The sequence below is a fragment of the Triticum dicoccoides genome, chromosome 2A (assembly GCF_002162155.2).
Source record: "Triticum dicoccoides isolate Atlit2015 ecotype Zavitan chromosome 2A, WEW_v2.0, whole genome shotgun sequence".
In the NCBI taxonomy this organism is placed as follows: domain Eukaryota; kingdom Viridiplantae; phylum Streptophyta; class Magnoliopsida; order Poales; family Poaceae; genus Triticum; species Triticum dicoccoides.
In genome coordinates this window covers 95,368,830-95,382,420 of record NC_041382.1, presented here as the reverse complement: position 1 = coordinate 95,382,420, position 13,591 = coordinate 95,368,830, and positions in this window count along the sequence as shown.

The window sequence follows — 13,591 nt, the reverse complement described above, 5'->3', positions numbered from 1 at the left end:
TTTATATGCAGTTCTATAGGCCCATAATGCATCATCAAGTTTCTTGGACCAATTCTTTCTGGACCTATTAACAGTCTTTTGCAAAATTAATTTGAGTTCTCTATTACTCAATTCTACTTGGCCACTAGACTGAGGGTGATAAGGAGATGCAATTCTATGATTAACATCATATTTAGCAAGCATTTTACGGAAAACACCATGAATAAAATGTGAACCACCATCAGTCATTAAATATCTAGGGACTCCAAATCTTGGAAAAATAACTTCTTTAAGCATTTTAATAGAAGTGTTATGATCAGCACTACTAGTTGGAATAGCTTCTACCCACTTAGTAACATAATCAACAGCAACTAAAATATGTGTATAACCATTAGAGGAAGGAAAAGGTCCCATCGAGTCAAAGCCCCAAACATCAAATGGTTCAATAACAAGTGAATAATTCATAGGCATTTCTTGACGTCTACTAATGTTACCAATTCTTTGACATTCATCACAAGATAAGACGAGCATCCTTGAAGAGAGTAGGCCAATAAAAACCAGATTGCAGTACCTTATGTATAGTTCTATCTCCAGCATGGTGTCCTCCATAAGCTTCGGAGTGACATTTGCATAGGATCTGTTCCTGTTCATGCTCAGGTACACAACGTCTAATAACACCATCTACTCCTTCTTTATAAAGATGAGGGTCATCCCAAAAGTAATGCCTCAAATTATAGAAGAACCTTTTCTTTTGCTGGTATGTGAAACTAGGTGGTATAAACATAGCAATAATGTAATTAGCATAATCAGCATACCATGGAGTAGTATGGGAAGCATTTATGACATTTAATTGCTCAGCAGGAAAGCTATCATCAATAGGTAGTGGGTCATCAAGCACATTTTCTAACCTAGACAAGTTGTCTACAACGGGGTTCTCAGCTCCTTTTCTATCAACAATATGCAAATCAAATTCTTGTAGCAAGAGAACCCATCTAATAAGTCTAGGTTTAGCATCTTTCTTTTCCATAAGATATTTAATAGTAGCATGATCAGTGTGAATAGTTACTTTAGAATCAACAATGTAAGGTCTAAACTTATCACAAGCAAATACAACTACTAAGAATTCTTTTTCAGTAGTAGCATAATTTCTTTGAGCATTGTCTAGAGTTTTACTAGCATATTGAATAACATTTAGTTTCTTATCAACTCTTTGTCCTAGAACAACACCTACATCATAATCACTAGCATCACACATAATTTCAAAGGGTAAATTCCAATCAGGTGGTTGAACAATAGGTGCAGAAATCAATGCTTTCTTAAGTATTTCAAATGCTTCTACACAGTCATCATCAAAGACAAATGGTATATCTTTTTGTAATAAATTAGTCAGAGGCCAAGAGATTTTTGAGAAGTCCTTAATGAACCTCCTATAAAAACCGGCATGACCAAGGAAACTTCTTATACCTTTGATGTCCTTGGGACATGGCATCTTTTCAATAGCATCAACCTTGGCTTTATCAACTTCAATACCTCTTTCAGAAACTTTATGCACCAAGACAATACCTTCATTAACCACAAAGTGGCACTTTTCCCAATTCAAGACAAGATTAGTTTCTTCACATCTCTGCAAAACTCGATCAAGGTTGCTCAAGCAATCATCAAAAGAAGATCCATAGACGGAAAAGTCGTCCATGAAAACCTCACAAATCTTTTCACAAAAGTCAGAGAATATAGCCATCATGCATCTTTGAAAGGTAGCAGGTGCATTACATAAACCAAAAGGCATACGTCTATAAGCAAAAGTACCAAAAGGGCATGTAAAAGTAGTCTTCGATTGATCTTTGGCTGACACGGGTATTTGAGAGAAACCAGAATAACCATCTAGAAAGCAAAAATGTGTATGTTTGGACAATATTTCTAGCATTTGATCGATAAAAGGTAAGGGGTAATGATCTTTTTTAGTAGCCTTATTTAATTTGCGGAAATCAATTACCATCCTATAACCTGTAATAATTCTTTGAGGAATCAATTCATCTTTATCATTAGGAAAAACAGTAATACCTCCCTTCTTAGGGACACAATGGACAAGGCTTACCCACTGACTATCACCAACGGGATAAATTATACCTGCCTCAAGGAGCTTTACTATCTCCTTTCTTACCACTTCTTTCATTTTAGGATTCAGCCGGCGTTGATGATCATGAACTGGTTTAGCATCTTCTTCTAAATTAATTTTATGTTGACATAGAGTGGGACTAATGCCCTTAAGATCATCAAGAGTATACCCAATAGCAGCACGGTGCTTCTTCAGAGTTTTCAATAATCTCTCTTCTTCATGTTCTGAAAGGTTAGCACAAATAATAATAGGATATATCTTTTTCTCATCAAGATAAGCATATTTAAGAGTATTAGGTAACAGTTTAATCTCAAACATGGGATCACCCTTGGGTGGAGGAGGATCCCCTAGGATTTCAACAGGTAAATTGTTTTTCAGAATAGGCTCTTGTTTAAAGAATACTTCATCTAATTCCCTTCTTTCATTCACAAACATATCATTTTCATGGTCTAGCAAGTATTGTTCTAAAGGATCACTAGGAGGTACGGCAATAGAAGCAAGACCAATAATTTCATCCTTACTAGGTAATTCTTCTTCTCGGTGTTGTCTACTAAATTTAGAAAAAATAAATTCATGAGCCATATCATCTAAACCGATAGTAGCAACATCTCTTTTGCAATCTATGGTAGCATTAACAGTATTTAAGAAGGGTCTACCAAATATAATGGGACAAAAGCTATCTTGTGGGGAACCAAGAACAAGAAAATCAGCAGGATATTTAGTTTTCCCACACAATACTTCGACATCTCTAACAATTCCCATTGGTGAAATAGTATCCCTATTGGCAAGTTTAATTGTGACATCAATACCTTCCATCTCAGCAGGTGCAATGTCATGCATAACTTCTTGGTATAAAGAATAAGGTATTGCACTAGCACTAGCACGCATATCACATAAACCATGATAACAATGATCTCCTATTTTAACAGAAATAACAGGCATGCCTACCACAGGTCTAGGTTTATCTTTATCACAGGGTTTAGCAATTCTAGCAGTTTCATTACAGAAATAAATAACATGCCCATCTATATTATCAGACAAGAGATCTTTAACAATAGCAATATTAGGTTCAACTTTAACTTGCCAAATCACTTGGTCTGTACGTATGCCAGCAAATCCTAGTACTTCGGGTCGATGTCAAATCCATCAGAAAGGTGTCTCCCTGGAGTAGTATGGATTACCGTATAAAGTAAATCATGGCCTCGCCGTTGTATGGGGCCACCGTCCGGGCTATGTTGTGGTCCCGTGCCGAACTGTCTTCACCGGCTACCACATTAATCTGCTTCTGCCGCTGTTTTTTCAGAAAGAAAGTTACAAGTTGTTGCTCCACAAAATTGAAGAGATGGACACGTACAGAGCATATGCATAGGAAGGAATATAACATCATTAGCAAGGTAAAGAAAAGATCCATTGGGTCGGATAAGATTGATGGGAATATGCATGCAAGAGCAACCTTGCCCCCGCCTCTGCTATAGCGCTATTCAAGAGCTACCGCGGCGTTGTTTTAAGTTGCCGGCTTCACACTGCTCGAGCTGCTATTTCCGACCCGTCGCCGTAGTTCGCGAGCCGCCTTTCCTGAGCCGTCTTGCTGCTGGAGAGACACCCCGCGCTATCTATCGTGCCGCCGCCACCTCGCGTGGACCTCATGTTGAGCCGCCTCCGCTGCTTCGGGTTGATTGAGCCGCCGCCGCGGGTCTCTGCAAAATTATCTACGGATGCCACGTACTGATCGTCCATCATCCAAACGAATCAGGTGAAATCCATCCGATCAATTTTTATGATATTTTTTCATTCTTTCGAGAACAATTACTCTCGTTTGTGATCTTTGTGCAGGAAAATTACTCATTATAAGAGTGGCTACCGTGCCACAGATACGGAGAGCACATTGCTGGCGTCTGTCTACACCGACGATCGATCACGCCGGGTTACAATGCCCGCGGCCAACTCTCCGTTCGCGCTGGTTTACAAATGCCCGCGGCCAACTCTCCATCTGCGCCGGTTTACAATGCCCGTGGCCGGTTCATGTGTCCGCACCGGTTTAGAACACCAGTGCCGACTCTCCTCGTCCGCACCGGCTTACAACGCTGCGGCCGACTCATCTGCCTGTGCCGCCTGTGATGCTGCGGTCATCTTTGTCGTCCGCCCCCGCGGCCTGGTCTACATCAACATATCGGGCCGCACCTGTCTGCATGAGCTGTTTATTGGGTATGAGCAAGTCACAGTTTGGGTAGCCCGGTTTTCTTTCAAATTGGAGACAAATTATCATCAACCGCCGTTTGCACTGGATGGTTCAATGGATGGGCGCACAAGTCGCCGCCACTACAGTTTTGATTAACTTCAAATCGCCAGTTGGAAGGAACAATTAGCCGAGTTGCTGACACAGTCATATGGGATCATTTACAACCCGCCGCAGTCACCTCAACCTTCTACGGATTCACATCGTGCTATCAACGCCAATGATATACAAGTTATGCCGGTTTATATCACGGTCAAATATGGAGAGCCTCAAGCCAACTCCTCGAGTAACCTTTGAGACTCGGGGGCTACGATGACATGACTCAGCGAATCTTGCCAGTTTCAGCAAATTTAAGAACCCCAGGATGATGGAGGGAAGGATAACCCGGTCCCGGAGGCTACTGTTATACTGATGAAAGTTTAAAGGCCGTCAGAAATGACTCTGCTTTACAATCTGGTTCAAGGGAAAGATGTCTCCCACAAAGCTTTGAAGCTCTCAATATCCGGTTCAAGATCCCGGTTCAAGAAGAATTTATCTCTTGCAAAAAGTTAAAAATTACCAAATAGGACCTACTACCACGATGCGCGGTTCGAACATGGGTATCCCGCCTTACTGGCCTGACATATTATTGATCACATGGGGGCTTCTGTTTCATAAAGCGGGGTCTCTGTTCTTTTACATCATGTGTGGTTACACGGAGTTGTTCTAAAGCGGCCTCCGGTTTACCCCTTGAGTTAGCTTTTTAAAAGCATCATATTATATCACTTGGGGGTTTGGTCGTGTCCGAACCAATACAATACCTCTTGATAGGCGAGAGCCACCAGATCACTTGGGGACTTGGTCACGTCTGAACCAGTCATGCCTCTTGATCGGCCTAAGGCCACAGAATCACTTGGGGGCTTGGTCGAACCCGAACCATTGTCATGCCACTTGATCGGCATAAATGCCACGGTTTCATTTGGGGACTTGGCTGACTAGAACCATAGTTACACCTAACGGGAGCTTGATCGTGTTCGGCCATGGTAACGCCATTTGATCAGCTTAAATAAACCTTTTTTTGCAAATGGTTTTGTCATTGCCTTTGCTTCACACTTTTCTTTGAAAGAGATTTTCTTTCTTTTTATTGCGTTTTCTAAACCGACAAAGTTTTCAACCAATCAATTGAAGGAACACAGTTCACGTCAATCCGGAGACTATTTGCCCGGTTTGATCCTTGTTGTTAACATCCTCTTATGGAGTAACACGGTGTTTATTATAACCCGACACGGTTTTATCATAAACTGGCTCAATATGGAAGGAGTTATCAGTACTCAAGGTTTGGGTTATCACCCTTACTACAAAAAGTTGGTAAAACCAACGATGTGATTCAATGTCACAGGTATGATATATTTCATATTTGATTATTCTAAATGCAGCCTTGGTTATAAACCCAGGGTATATGTTGGGCATTATGACCCGTCCGGCGGTAAACCGCCAGGACACTTTAAACTTGTTGTATGCAGAAACAGGTTGAATAAAGCATGATCACCGGTGTTTATTAAACTGGTAGTATGATCCGGTGTTTATTAAACCGGCCTGGCTTTGGACAATAAGTCGCCAGTATATATTTGGATTGCGCTATTGGAATCATGCGCTTATAAATCATTGGGTTATATTATTCAAATAGCCAAACTTGGCTGGATTTTCATTATGATATTGAATGAATAAGGTTTTCATACCGGATTATATTATCTTGAATAGCCAACATGGCTGGATTTTTTTGGTTATTAATAACTGGTATTATTGAGTTTTCAAAGTCGCTTTAGCACAATGGTTATTATTTTATCAAAGGATATGATTTATTCTACAATGGAAGGAATAGTCCCGAGTCGCTGCAGGCTTACAACCCGGCACTTGGGGGCTACATTATTCAAATCGAGATTACACGCAAGTCTCATGTCGCTGCAAGCATGCATCACAACACTTGGGGGCTAATGCCAAGTCATTTTTAGTCTTACTGAAGACCCGACTCATCATATTATAATGAGCCGGCCCTTGGGGGCTACCAATTGCTCCTGTCAACAATTCAAGGTACACAAGTTTTCGTCCATAATATTGAAGGATTCATTGCTCAGTTGGTAAAGCACAAAACTCTTAACCTTGTGGACGTGGGTTCAAGCCCTACGATGGAAGCTACATTATAAGATGTTATTTTCATTGGAAGTATATATCAAGTCCCGGTTCAGTATTATCTTACTAAGCCAGCCCTTGGGGGCTACACATCACTGCTCAAGTCTACATGATTATATTTATAAAGTCCCTGCTAATTATTGCATAATGACCCGGCCCTTGGGGGCTACACTGATTGAAGTTTTTATAAGCAATTACAAGTCCCAGGTTGCTGCAAGCATGACAAATCGGCACTTGGGGGCTACATATATGGAGTATTCAGTTTATATGATTGAGATGAACAAACCGGATTTCTTCAAGGTTGAAACACTTACTGGAGCAAGTCTTAAGTTATCACTATGTTCTCCTCTTAAGACTTGGGGGTACAGGTATTATGCATATAAAGGAGGAACATCTTCATTTTATCAGTTTTGAGCAAATCAGGAAGATCAATTACATGACCCGGTGTTGACAACAATTATGACCTGGTGCCATCAATATTTATAAACCGGCCATTTTGGTAATATTAAACTGGCAAGTTTTACATCTTCAAACCGGCTAAATATCAGATAAGTATTTTCAGACCCATATTTCTTAAACCGGCGCTTTGGGAGGAGTTATTCTTCACAATATTTCTCGGTGACAAACCGATGTCGGCAAATTGATTATGAAACTGGTCTATTGACCTGGATTTCCCAGAAGGAGGAAATAACAAGGACTTAAGGATGATCAGGTACCGGTTTACAAAAATTTCTAACCCGAAGCATAACCTGTCAAATTTGTTCTTGTGTTTATTTTGCAGCATAAGTTTACCATGAATAAATCCAAGCTAAACTTGGGGGCTAATGTCGGGGATATACCCCGCAGTGTAAACCGGCCGGAAGTTAACCCGGCCGGACTTGGCAGTTTATCTGAAGACCCCGCTGACACTTGGCGAGTTACTGGCGACCCGCCCTGACCTGGCGGTTCACAAGCAACCCACCTGGTCATTATGACTCACTGGTGATCCGGCGTGCGGGATCAATGGATGACAAGGCTCAAAGCCCAGAAGGCCGGTTCACGTTTAATGGTGGGCCGGTTTAAGAGGAAAGGCATGAGGAACATTATCTTACAAGGAGCTAAGACCTGGACTTGTATCCGGTTTGTATTAGAGGTAGACTAGTCCTAATCCTAATAGGACTCTACATGTAAACCGCCCCTTCAACATATATAAGGAGGGGCAGGGCTCCCCAAAAGGGGACAAGATTCACAAGTTCCACGAGTTGGACAAGTTAGGTTTAGACAATAGCTCTCAAGATAGAGCACTCTTGTAACCGTGATCATCATCATCAATATCAATGAAGCAGGATGTAGGCTTTTACCTCCACCGTGAGGGGCCGAACCTGGGTAAAACATCGCATCTCTCGTCCCGCTCAACCCCTCTCAAGATACCACACAGATGCGTTGGCCTCGCGACTAAGTCCTGACACTAAGGACATCTGCCGTGACAATTCCACGACATGGTGTATATGTTTTAATATTGCTTTTACGAACTACAGTTGAAGCTTTAGCATGATCCTTTATCCTAACAGGGAAAGGTGGTTTCTCAACATAAGAAGTAGGAACAATAGGACCATTATAAGTAATAGTCTTTTCTTCAACTTTAATAGGTGCAGCTACTTTTACTTCTATGGGAGGATGATATTTAAACCACTTCTCCTTGGGGAGATCAACATAAGAAGCAAAAGATTCACAGAAAGAAGCTACTATCTCAGAGTCAAGTCCATATTTAGTGCTAAATTTACGAAAAATACCGGTATCTATAAAAGATTTAACACAATGAAAACTAGGTGTCATACATGACTCCTTACCATTGTCGAGGTCCCAATCTTCAGAGTTGCGTTTAATTCTTTCCAATAAATACCATTTGAATTCAATAGTCTTCATCATAAAAGAGCCAGCACAAGAAGTATCGAGCATGGTGCGATTGTTACCAGAAAGCCGAGCATAAAATTTTTGAATAATCATTTCTCTTGAGAGCTAATGATTGGGGCATGAATATAACATTGATTTAAGCCTCCCCCAAGCTTGAGCGATGCTTTCTCCTTCGCGAGGCCAAAAATTATATATGTCATTGCGATCACGATGAACAAGATGCATAGGATAAAAATTCTGATGAAATTCCAATTTCAATCGTTTGTAATTCCAAGACCTCATATCATCACATAGCCTATACCATGTCGATGCATCTCCCCTCAAAGATAAGGGAAAGACCTTCTTCTTAACAACATCTCCGGATACACCTGCAAGCTTAAATAATCCACAAACTTCATCCACATATATCAGATGTTCATCGGGATGTTTTGTTCCATCTCCTAAAAGAGGATTAGCTAGCAGTTTTTCTATCATACCTGAAGGAACTTCAAAGCAAGCATTTTCATTTTCATTTTCAGTAGGTTGAGGAGCGACTCTTTGCTCTACTGGTCGGGGTGAAGATACCCCGAACAAGCCCCTCAGAGGATTACTTTCCATGGTAACAAGTGACATTAAATTTCAGCACACTATATAAATTTTTCCTTACCAAATTCCACCTACCAAAGGCGCTTCACTCCCCGGCAACGGCGCCGGAAAAGAGTCTTGATGACCCACAAGTATAGGGTATCTATCGTAGTCCTTTCGATAAGTAAGAGTGTCGAACCCAACGAGGAGCAGAAGGAAATGATAAGCGGTTTCCAGCAAGGTATTCTCTGCAAGTACTGAAATAAGTGGTAACAGATTGTTTTGTGATAAGATAATTTGTAACGAGCAACAAGTAACAAAAGTAAATAAGGTGCAGCAAGGTGGCCCAATCCTTTTTGTAGCAAAGGACAAGCCTGGACAAACTCTTATAAGATGTAAAGCGCTCCCGAGGACACATGGGAATATTGTCAAGCTAGTTTTCATCACGTTCATATTATTCGCGTTTGGTACTTTGATAATTTGGTATGTGGGTGGACCGGTGCTTGGGTACTGCCCTTACTTGGACAAGCATCCCACTTATGATTAACCTCTATTGCAAGCATCCGCAACTACAATAAAAGTATTAAGGTAAACCTAAGCATAGCATGGAACATATGGATCCAACTCATCCCCTTACGAAGCAACGCATAAACTAGGGTTTAAGCTTCTATCACTATAGCAACCCAGCATCTACTTATTACTTCCCAATGCCTTCCTCTAGGCCCAAATAATGGTGAACTGTCATGTAGTCGACGTTCACATAACACCACTAGAGGAGAGACAACATACATCTCATCAAAATATCGAACGAATACCAAATTCACATGACTACTAATATCAAGACTTCTCCCATGTCCTCAGGAACAAAATTAACTACTCACAAAGCATAAACATGTTCATAATCAGAGGGGTATTAATATGCATATAGGATCTGAACATATGATCTTCCACCAATTAAACCAACTAGCATCAACTACAAGGAGTAATTAACACTACTAGCAACCTACTAGCATCAATCCCGGACTTGAAGACAAGAATTGGATACAAGAGATGAACTAGGGTTTTGAGATGAGATGGTGCTGATGAAGATGTTGATGGAGATTGCCCTCTCCCGGTGAGAGGAGCGTTGGTGATGACGATGGCGATGATTTCCCCCTCCGGGAGGGAAGTTTCCCCGGCAGAACAGCTCCGCCAGAGCCCTAGATTGGTTCTGCCTCGTGGCGGCGGAGTTTCGTCCGAGAAGATGGCTTATGATTTTTTTCCCATCGAAAGACTCCATATAGCAGAAGATGGCCACCAGAGGGCCACCAGGGGGCCCACGAGCTAGGGGGCGCGCCCAGGGGGTAGGGCGTGCCCCCCACCCTCGTGGGCAGGGTGTGGCCCCCTGGTGAAGTTCTGGCTCTCAGTATTTTTATATATTTGGAAAACATCTTCCGTGAAGTTTCAGGACTTATGGAGCTGTGCGGAATAGGTCTCTAATATTTGCCCCTTTTCCAGCCCAGAATCCTAGCTGCCGGCATTCTCCCTCTTTATGTAAACCTTGTAAAATAAGAGAGAATAGGCATAAGTATTGTGACATAATGTGTAATAACAGCCCATAATGCAATAAATATCGATATAAAAGCATGATGCAAAATGGACGTATCGGAAACCACCTCAAAGTTATTCTTTCCAATCAATCCGTTGGGCTATTCCTGTAAGTGTCACAAACAGCCCTAGAGTTCAAAGTAAAATAACACCTTAAGATGCAAATCAACCAAAACCCTAATGTCACCTAGATACTCCAATGTCACCTCAAGTATTCGTGGGTATGATTATACGATATGCATCACACAATCTCAGATTCATCTATTCAACCAACACAAAGAACTTCAAAGAGTGCCCCAAAGTTTCTACCGGAGAGTCAAGACTAAAACGTGTGCCAACCCCTATGCATAAGTTCACGAGGTCACGGAACTCGCAAGTTGATCACCAAAACATACATCAAGTGGATCACGTGATATCCCATTGTCACCACAGATAAGCACATGCAAGACATACATCAAGTGTTCTCAAATCCTTAAAGACTCAATCCGATAAGATAACTTCAAAGGGAAAACTCAATTCATCACAAGAGAGTAGAAGGGGAGAAACATCATAAGATCCAACTCTAATAGCAAAGCTCGCGATACATCAAGATCATGCCGACTCAAGAACACGAGAGAGAGAGAGATCAAACACATAGCTACTGGTACATACCCTCAGCCCCGAGGGTGAACTACTCCCTCCTCATCATGGAGAGCGCCGGGATGATGAAGATGGCCACCGAAGCGGGATTCCCCCTCCGGCAGGGTGCCGGAACGGGTCTAGATTGGTTTTCGGTGGCTTCTGGAGGCAGAACTCCTGATCTAGGTTTCTTTCTGGAAGTTTCTGTATATATAAGAGGTTTTGGTGTCGAGAACAAGTCAAGGGGGTCTTTGGGATGCCCACGAGGCAGGGAGGCGCGCCCAGGGGGGTGGACGCACCCCCCACCCTCGTGGGCAGCCCGGGACTCTTCTGGCCCAACTCTTTTACTCCATGGCCTTCTTCTGGTCCAAAAATAAGCTCCGTCAAGTTTCAGGTCAATTGGACTCCGTTTGGTTTTCCTCTTCTGCAATACTCAAAAACAAGGAAAAACAGAAACTGGCACTGGCCTCTAGGTTAATAGGTTAGTCCCAAAAATCATATAAAATAGCATATAAATGCATATAAAACATCCTAGATGGATAATATAATAGCATGGAACAATAAAAAATTATAGATACGTTGGAGACGTATCAGGTGTGTTGGGGACACAAGAGACTCTTTGTTATTTGGTTGCAGGGTTGCTTAAGAGAGACCATCTTCATCCTACGCCTCCCACAGATTGATAAACCTTAGGTCATCCACTTGAGGGAAATTTGCTACTGTCCTACAAACCTCTGCACTTGGAGGCCCAACAATGTCTACAAGAAGAAGGTTGTGTAGTAGACATCACGTATTATGACGACCTTCAAGTTCCTCATACTTAACGTGAAGATTTTTAATGTCTTCAATTAAGGATTGAGTTCGAGTCATTTCCGCGTCCAACGGGTCATCGCTTTTGTCTAGCAACTTTTGAATATGTTCCATGGCATTTTGTTGTTCTGTTGCAATTTTAGCAGGTGTTTTGTAGCTAGGTTTAGATTCACATTTAGAGTCATCTTCACTTGAAGTTTGAAAGTAAGCATCGCGTGAGTTTACCTTGGCACCACGTGCCATGAAGCAGTAGGTAGGAGCAGAGTCATCCTCATCATTAGCATTAGTGTTGGTGACGAAGCCATTGTCTTCAGTGTCGAAGATGGACTTGGCGACATACGCTGAAGCTAGAGCCAGGCTTGCCACGCCTGAATCAGATTCCTCTTCAGACTCCACCTCTGCCTCCTCAGATGCAGACTCCTCCTCTGAATCCATCTCCTTGCGAACAAACGCATGAGCCTTGCTGGATGAGCTCTTCCTGTGTGATGAAGACCTCGACGAAGACTTGGAAGAAGACTTTGAGGATTTCTTCTTCTTCTTATCATCAAAATCATATTCCTTGCTCTTCTTCTTCTTCTTGGTCTCATTATCCCACTGAGGACACTCAGAGATGTAGTGACCAGGTTTCTTACACTTGTGGCATGTTCTCTTCTTGTAGTCATGTGAGGAAGCTTCATCGTTTCTTGAGTTGGATCTTGAGGACTTTCTAAAGTCTTTCTTCTTGGTGAACCTATGGAGCTTCTTCACAAGCATAGCAAGCTCCTTACCAATGTCTTCAGGGTCCTCTGCAGTCAGATTCTTCTTCAGATGAGGAAACAACTTTTGCCTTCAAAGCGCGAGTTCGGCCATAGTTGGGACCATAGATGTCTCTTTTCTCAGCTTGCTGGAACTCATGTGTGTTGAGCCTCTCAAGTATGTCAGACGGATCGAGAGTCTTGAAGTTAGGGCATTCTTGAATCATCAGGGCCAAGGTGTCGAATGAGCTGTCAAGCGATCTCAGAAGTGTCTTGATGATTTCGTGCTTGGTGATCTCCGTGGTGCCGAGTGCGCGAAGCTCATTTGTGATATCAGTGAGGCGATCAAATGTGAGCTGGACATTCTCATTGTCATTTCTCTTGAAGCGGTTGAAAAGGTTGTGAAGAACACTGATCCTTGAGTCTCTCTAGGTTGAGACGCCTTCGTTGACCTTGGAGAGCCAGTCCCAGACTAGCTTCGCAATTTCCAGAACACTCACACGACCATACCGTCCTTTGGTCAGATGACCACAGATGATGTTCTTGGCAGTCGAGTCCAGTTGAATGAACCTCTTGACATCAGTAGCAGTGACACCTTCACCGACCTTGGGAACGCCATTCTTGATGGCATACCAGAGGTCAATGTCACTGGCTTCAAGATGCATGCACATCTTATTATTCCAGTAGGGGTAATCAGTGCCATCGAAGACAGGGCACGCAGCGGAGACTTTGATTATCCATGCAGTCGACATAGCTAAAACTCTAGGTGGTTAAACCGAATCACATAGAACAAGGGAGCACCTTGCTCTGATACAAATTGAAAGTGCTAGTTATCGACTAGAGGGGGTGAATAGACGATTTTTATGAAAGTCTTCAAAACACGGG